At 42.2% G+C, this 8,522-nt stretch overlaps 1 long non-coding RNA gene across 1 annotated transcript; it reads left to right on the top strand.

Moving 5' to 3' along the window:
• On the top strand, positions 1–8,295 carry LOC309712063. The gene is made up of 3 exons (XR_014278175.1): positions 1–142; positions 1,794–2,063; positions 7,908–8,295. It is a non-coding gene; the product is annotated as an uncharacterized lncRNA (long non-coding RNA).
• The last annotated feature ends 227 nt before the right edge of the window (positions 8,296–8,522 follow it).

Raw genomic sequence — 8,522 nt, forward strand, 5'->3', positions numbered from 1 at the left:
CTGTATGAGTGTTAAATACCTGTCATAAAGCTAGATAACCGAAAGTAGAAATGACTTCCGTAGCCGTGTGTGCGTACCCGAAAGAAAAGGGCGCTCCGGCTGTAGAGTCACCAAGTTGGATTTTGAAGTTCACCTCCAACAGGTAAGAAAACGTTCTGCTTTGAGGCTGGTGTTAATATTCGTGAATTAGATAGGCAACAAAATGTTTTACTAGAAGTGTGTAAAGTAAGATTTTAGTGCTGAATTTATATTTATAAAGAGTTTCTCTCACCGATAACCAGTGCATTTGTGGGCCTTCCATTGTAGCATATGTCAGCTTCATACAACCTTTATTTTATGGTAGAAGAGTAGAAAAACAAATTTCTAACAATACTACTTTTAATTTATATTTTAATTTTTTAACCTACTATATAAAAACAGCCACAAGTGCAAATAAAATGATCTAACATCTCAATCAGTACTCTACCCCCAGGCATCTTTTACCTTTAAACTTATGCCCCTCAGTGTAACCTAAGGGTTCATATGAGCTTTAGGAATTGAGCCTGTTTCAGGGTTGTCTATTCACGTTCTTTGCAACATGGTGTTGAATGTAAAGCAGGTCACCCAGTGGCTGGATGGGAAGCAGTAGAGACTCAAAGACCCAAAATTTCACCATTCGCAGGCATTGGTCCACTGATGTCAGTAAAGCATCATGTGAGAAAAACTTTATTGCCAAAAATTAATTAACAGTATATTAAAAATCCAGTCTAATAAGAAGGGAAGTCGTAGCAGGAAAGGTGAACAGGCGAACAGGTCACACTTATTATTATTATTTTCATTCTTGAGGACCTCCAATATTCCTCTTAAAGTACCTGCTTCAGGATACACTGGCATGTTCCCCTGGAAGCCTATAGCGAGTGGGTTGTGATCTTTTACAATTTACCCTCTACTTTGTCATTCATTTACTTTTTTCCTTCGCTGAAGAGTATTTGCCATTTATTTTAAACACAACATGCAGTTCCGATTCTAACTTCATTCAGGAGAAAGAAAGGGGAAGCTAATGCTTTGTTCCAGCAGGACTGCTAATAATGCCGTTGAGTGGTGTAGCACCCTGCTAATAAAAACACTTGGTGTCTGTATTTAAAGCTGTAGCAAATCTCAGAGCCTTTGGGATACATTGTGTCTCGCCTCAATGAGAAGGCCAGGGCCATCCTGTAGACAGGAGCTGAACTTTTCAACTTGGTACTTCAGCGCTGTTCGGTGCATACGCTCAACCCTGAGAATGCCTCTAAAGCCTAAAGAGCACCAAAGTGAGATGAGTTTTCATTCATTCTGTTAACTACCTATTGCTGTAGAGCTTGCGGTCAAATGCGGCTAATTGCTTCGTTTCACAACGAGATATTGGATATGTGAAAAGGCCGTGGTCCAAGTCTTTTCCAGAGCTTTCCCTGTTATAGGTAGCGTGTGAACATGACGAGCCTTCTTAGTGAAAGGGAATAAAAACACTTGAGGCTTTATATATGGGACGGTCCAAGGAATTCTTGATTTAACCTTTGAACTTTGTATAATATGAAGGATTCTCTTGGTGGTTTTATGGCAAAAACATACAAAAACACACAAGCATGACAAGAGATGGGACTGGGCTATGAAGAAGCAAAGCTGGTGAGAGCTTTTAAAGTTTCCATAGCTGACTGATTTATGCTTGTTTACAGTATGTACAGTAGGCCGTGTTTAGCTATAGTGATACCTTAAGATGTGTAAAGCACTTTTCATATTTTACTCCTCTCTTTTCTATTTTTCTGCTCGTATTGCAGGCTTCTGAATAACACTGAAAGCTGTGGGATTCCTGAAAGGATCCACCATTAGAAGAAAATAAAAAGAAAGGACCTCCCCTCTCCCACCTTCACCCCTTTTTTGCCCGAGAGCCCCTGATGCCATCTGCACTGCCAATGTGGGCGCTTGGCCTGTGCCAGGAGGGGGACAAAGACCCTGCCGGATACCCTGCGGAGTAAGGGCTTGCACAGAGGAGCCATCTTGAGAGATGTTTGCCGTTGACACCTAAAATGGCTGGGCTGGCACACGAGGTGAGCTGCATCATAGCTTTCTGTTGGGTACCAGTGGTAATGGTGGTGGTGATGGTGGCCAGGAGGTGGGAAGTGTGACTGTGTCTGTGTGTGTGAGAGAGATGGGGGAAGGGAACAGGACGAAGGATGAGGGATGAGGGGAAAGAAGAGTTTCCCATTTCCTCCCCAGTCACACATGGCCTCTCCCTTTTCTGCTTTCTTCAGCTCCTGCTAATTAGCAGTTAAGGGGTGATGTGAGGGTGGTGGGTGAAGAAGGGTGGTGGTAGTTGATGGTGGAAGGGAGGGGTGGGGGGGGGTTGCTGGGTAGCAAACAAAATTAATGAGCTGGCACTGGTTGAAGGAAACCTGCCATCCTCTCCTGTCATGGTGCTTCTTTACTCCCTGATGCACACCAGGCAGTGGTGTACGGCGTGTTTCCACCTGACAAACCTCGGAGATTAATTCATGCAAAACGGCTTTTGTTAGGAAATTTGCATCGTGATATTTACCACAGTATCTTTAAGCGTCTTAGTGTGGCGAAAATCTGAGGAGGAGACAAGCAGGGATCCTGATATTTCTCCTGTGGGTGATCACACGACTGTCTTTAAAAGTAAAAGCATTAGAGTTTAACAATTAAATTTACAGTCTGAAAATGTTCGGGTTCACGAAGCAGTTCCTTGTGTGTAATACTGATATTTTATCATTCATGTTGCAGTGCAGACACTGCGCTTGCATGTAAGTTTTGAGAAATAAGAAATGGGGCAGTGAACATACCTTATTATAACTGTTAACGCTGATTGAAGAGCTCATATATAAATTTAAGCATTAGCGCTCGGCGTTTAATACTGATTACAGCTCTTTCTGGTGTAATTGTACTGCTTCGGTGCTTGCATGTGATTAGAAACTTTAGTTAACAGGAAGGCTAAAAACGTCTTCCAAAATCTGGCAAGGGCAAAATGACACTGCTAAATATCAGTGTAAGTGCAGAGCAATCCAAATCGTCAGCAGCTCCAAGCCTGTAACCCTACACGCGCACGCCCGGAAAAGCGTCCTCATCGTGGCGTAGAGCTGCCCTGTACCCCCGGTGACTCCGGCAGCGACCTGGAGCAGAAAAAGAGACACGTGAGCGTGTGTGTGCAGGGCCAACATGTGCAGCTGCAGTGCTCGTGTGTTAATGAACAGCACCGTGCGTTTTCACATTATCATTCAACCCCGTTCTTTCTCACCCCACCCCACCTCAATAGCTGCTGCCACCCCCCCACTCCCTACCCATTCCCCCTCGAAAAGCCTGCTTTCCCACTATTGTGGGAACTGGTGGTGCGGTGGACCTGGGCTGGGGGGCAGGGTGGGAAAGACCCTCCAGACTAGACATGAGCAGATGCCTGAGACATTAGACTGTCGTGCAGATCACCGGGGTCGGACGAGCCACTGAGTTTTAATGTGTGTGCAAGTGTATGTGGGTTTGATATGTGTGTGATGGGGGGTGGGGGTGTAGTTCAGGCCCTGGAGTGCCACCTGACTGTTCATTAGTCTATTCAGCCTCCTCTCCATGTCTGAAAGACATGGAGATGCTGTATTTTGTGCTAAATGAGAGGGGTTTCCCAAGCATGAGGCCTATACGCTGTCACATGTAAAACCATAGCCTGTCTTTAGATCCTATTGGAGGCAACAATTAATTTTCATATTTATTAATTTTTTTACATTAAAATTTTGATTTGATTAAAGATTTAAACCCTCACAGTGTGTCACTTCCTCTGCCTTGCACTCCTTTATCTTATCTCAATTTTCCTATCTGGATGAGAGTTAATGCAAACACCGTCTCCAAACTCATGCTGCTCTCAGATTGTAAAAAAAGAAAAAAGAAATCATACAAGACAATTGGTGGCACAACATATCACGGCGAATGACTCAGCTAAGGCGATGGGTGTGCTCTCGAAAGCTGAATGATGTAACCCGCGGATAATGATTATTAATGAGCCTCATACTGTACGTGTGCCTCCACAAGATGTGTAAGGCATGTGCAGCCCACATGTCAAAAGATTATTCCCTCTCTTTATTCATATAAAAGACTCAGAGCTGTCTTTACAATTGCATTTGTGCTGCTCATCTGTGATATACAGCATATTGCTTCAGGCAGGTTTGACAGAAGAGAGGAAGCACTGTGAAAAAAAAATCGTTTTGGAGACATTATAGCTTGCTTAATGCTATGTCTCCGTTGCACATCTCCATGACACATTAGGGGAAACAGAGGAGCAAGGAGGGGAATGATGATGAAATTGGGTTTTTTTTAAAAAAATAAAAAAAACAAAGGTAAAGATTGGGTTATCAAGAGAAGGTTAAAGACACTGGAGCTAAATGTATATGCGTGCATGAAAAGGAGGCAGCAGGTGTAGCACATGGGCAGCCATGTTTGAGCCCACCATCTGCATTTACTGAGGAAGTTAGCTTGTGCTAGCCTGTGCAGTGCCACATTAAAGCCATCTGCAGCTGCGAGGAGCTGGGCATCGAAGACGGAAGAGTGTGCGTGTGTGTGCTTGAAAAGAGTAAGGAGGGCTATCAATTTGTATGTGATAGCCGCAGCAGTCGGCACAGACAGCGTGGTCAAATAGAGGGGGTGACTGAAGCAAATAAGTCAGGAAAATGTATTTGCGCTTAATACCAAAAGTGCTGTAGATGTAAAGAGCTTTTACTAGTACTTGAAGGGTGTTAAAAATGAGCAGCATGTACAAATGCACACAGAATATTTCTTTGTCTAATGGTTAATAAGAGCTGTATTTCTTACTAAACGCAATGTGGTGTGGAGGGGGGATAGCATGAGTTGATTGCAAATGAGCAAAAAATAAGTGATGGGAAAAAAAATGCAAATGTTGATTTAGATAGTGAAACCGCTTAAGACTCGCGTGGTTTTAATCGTCTCGGAAACAAAGAGTTTTCAATCAAGATGGTCTAAAATGAGAGCAGCTGAAGAGTGAGGTCAGCAGCTCTGACACGGTGTCGGGAGGATTTAGGATATAAAGGTCCTCGAATCTTCCTCGGCACACTGTAGATACTTAAATATTCATTCTTCATTCTTTCATTCCTTCTACTTGTACATAACTTTAAATTTGACAGAAAAATGTATTTCCCCTCAAGAAAATGGCAGAATAGAGATGATTACCTTTCCTTCCTTTCCTCCTTCTGTTATTCATTATTAACTATGTATTGCTTTTCCTATGTGGGATTTTCAGTGCAGGGAAATTATAATGTATGACATGATGAAGTGACAGTAGCCCGGTGCTCACTTCCTATTCTGTGTGAGTTCAGCGCCGTAGCCATAGTAGCGATAAAATGTTAATACCGTATAGCTCCTGGGTTACCTCTTCACTATGTGTGGACAGTATTAATGTTTTAACGCCTCTGCTGTGGTGTATAAAGCACAGCTCATGGGCCGCCCATAGTCTTGGATGAGGTCCAATGTGGGTCAAGCGAGGCTCATTGGGACTCTTTAATGCAACTTTGGCAGAGACTAATCTTGCACAAAGCCCAATGCTAAGTATCTTAGAGCAAGATGGAGAGAAGTTTCTACATCCAAGGCTTTGCAGATTACGTCTGTTAGCCATGGCATCCCTGAGTAGGGGTCCTGTATGCTCCAATGAAAGCAGGGGAGAATTAGGTGACTGAGCCTTTAATACAGTGGCCCTTTGTAATCATATCAGTAGATGAGGTTCTGGGTTGAGGAGAATTACATTGAATCCTTGGAGTGACCTCTTTTTATTTTGTGAATGTAATTTTATTCAGTAGTACCATGTGCGAGTTTGATACAGGCAAAAGCAAAAAGAGACAAAGAAAGTGCAGAGTACAGCGTCTGATGCAAAATGGCTGTACGACCCCAACTCTGTGTCAGAAATCAATTCAAGTTCAAGTTCATGGTTGCGACCGCTCTGTCTGCAGCCGGTCAGGGAGTTAAGAGTGTCTGTGACCACCCCGGAGTACAAGAGGAGGAGGAGGAGGTGGTGGTGGTGGGTGCGGGGTACATAGCCTTTGACCTCTGTTAGTGTTGCTATGGGAAAGAGGCTGGTCGGCTCAGTAATGTAGGGCTGAAAAGGCCGAACTGTCAGAGCTGTCCAGCAGACGTCAACCCCCCCCCCCAATGATACACACACATGCACACAAGCTCTAACTCATTCACACACACTCACAGATGGCACGGGCCAGCTTGGGAATGTTCGTTGTGAGAGAATGCTTTATGTTCATCAGACGCTGTTATAATTCATCCAATCTTTTGAGTCTCCACCTCTTCCTCTGCACATTCTGTTAGACTTCTTCTGTCTCATTGTGTGTGTGTGTGTGTGTGTGTGTGTGTGTGTGTGTGTGTGTGTGTGTGTGTGTGTGTGTTAGCGTGCGCATGTGTGCATGTCACCTAATATACAAACACTGTGATAAAGCACTTGTGAGAAAGGAAACCAATCCTACGTTGCAAACAGAGCTCTTCAGATAAAACGTGCTCCCTGCAGTCAGAAGAAGTCCGCAGAGAAAACATTTCACTAAAAAACAAAAAATATCCAGCGTATTGTCAAATAGTGAAATTACACAGCAAACAAAGCATCGCTTGTGAGCAGAAAACTCACTATACACATGCACATAGTGCATGATTCCGTTTCGCTTAAGCCTCACTATTGTTGTTCTTACAAGGCAATATCTGTGCAATGTAATCTCCAACTTTGCATGTAGGACTGTGATGTAATTAATAACGGTGAAAATCATCTTCTGTGGCCCCAACCTCAACCCATGAGTTATTGATCTCTTTGGATAAACCTGTGGATAAAATAATCTGTTGCGATGTATATTTCTGTGTCTGCTCATTTGAAATGGTCAGTGTTTGATGTTTGAGTGACTGCGTGTCAGAGTGGGCATGCAAATCCACTGATTGTACTATGTGCATGTTCCGTGCCCCCTCTGTGAGCGTGCGCAAGTGTGGCCTCATTTAAGGTTGCATTCATTCAGGGGAGGGGTCTCACGAATAAAAGAGCTCCTATTTGCATACGCTGCATGCTGTCTGCAGAGAGGGAGCAGTCAAAAAAAAGATATCAGAGGTGGACAAAGAGAACGAGGACAAATCCTTCATTGTGGGGTTGGTGGGAGAAAGGGCTCATCTGAATTGGGGAGTGGGTGGAAATTGACAGAGAAAGAGTTCGGGCTGGTTCCCTGTAGGGATAAAAGCCTTAAGATCCCTTCATGCATACAGCCTGCAAATGGAAGAGAAGAACAACATGCAGAGCACAGGGGTCTTTTTCTTTTTTTTAACAGTGCATGAAAAGGAAGTTTGTTTTTCTGAAACACTGCTTACAATCTTTAATGTATAAATTAAAAAAGAAAGAAAAAAGAAATCATGCACAACAAATTCACTATTGGCAAAACAGACTCATCAACCTTTGGAATAACCAAAGAGCTGCTTCGGTTTGCAGAATCGTTTTCAGATTTTATTCTTAAACGTTTCCCCACAGACTCGTTTTTATATGGGGATGTTATTTACCCTTTTTATGTGTTGTTTTACCCGGTGGCCCTTTGTTCTTTGGGTTAATTTGTTTCATTGTAAATGTTTGCTGTTTTTAATGACTGCTCAGCATTTTGTAAGCTCAAGAAAATGCTCTACAAATAAAGCTTTTAATTATGAATGCTTAACGTACTAGCTCATGACAAAACTAGCACATTTTCATATTATGTTGTCAGTGGAATGTGTTCCTAAATCGAGACTGTTTGCAAGAATACCTTCACTTTGCTTTTTGCACCCAAAATGTGAAACGTTACTTTCATTCAGGGCAGAAGAGTTTATGGAGCCAAGTTCGATTCTCATGCTAATGATTCCCTCCATGCTTTCTTCCTCAGGATGGGACAGGACCTGCATCTCTGCACTCTGTAGGACTCTGACGGCCTGGAAGAAAACTCATCAGACTGTTGTCCTAACAGAATATAAAATTTAACGAAACTGAAACCTGAGTGTATCATCGAAATAAAGTAGAAACAGCAGGTTTACTATGAAACACATTATTCAAGATCAAGGCCTCGGTTAAGCAAAAACAACAAAACCCTATTTTAAGACATTGTGAATGTAATGCCATATATGATCTGATATGTTTATACTGATGTCTTTTGTTTAAATTGTTTAAAAACTGTTAATAAATCACTTTTTTCCCCACTAAATTATGTTTGTATATTTTCACAGTAAATGCCTGCTTTTTTAAATTAATTAAATATTTTATTTTAATATGTCTAAAGTGTATTTTTTAATAAATATAGGTTATTTTATTATTAATATCTTGTCAGTAACAGCTACTTAAATAATATAATAAAATAATATGAAAACTTTACCCCTGTGTTTGATTCTTGTTTTCGAGCAACACCGTGCTTTATTTTGGTGATCCGATAGGCGAGGAAGGACCATATTGTGAGGCTGGATTATTACAGAGCTGGGAAAATAAAACACGAAACACACACATATTT

This window comes from Aulonocara stuartgranti, assembly GCF_965226115.1.
Source record: "Aulonocara stuartgranti genome assembly, chromosome: 7".
Classification (NCBI taxonomy): domain Eukaryota; kingdom Metazoa; phylum Chordata; class Actinopteri; order Cichliformes; family Cichlidae; genus Aulonocara; species Aulonocara stuartgranti.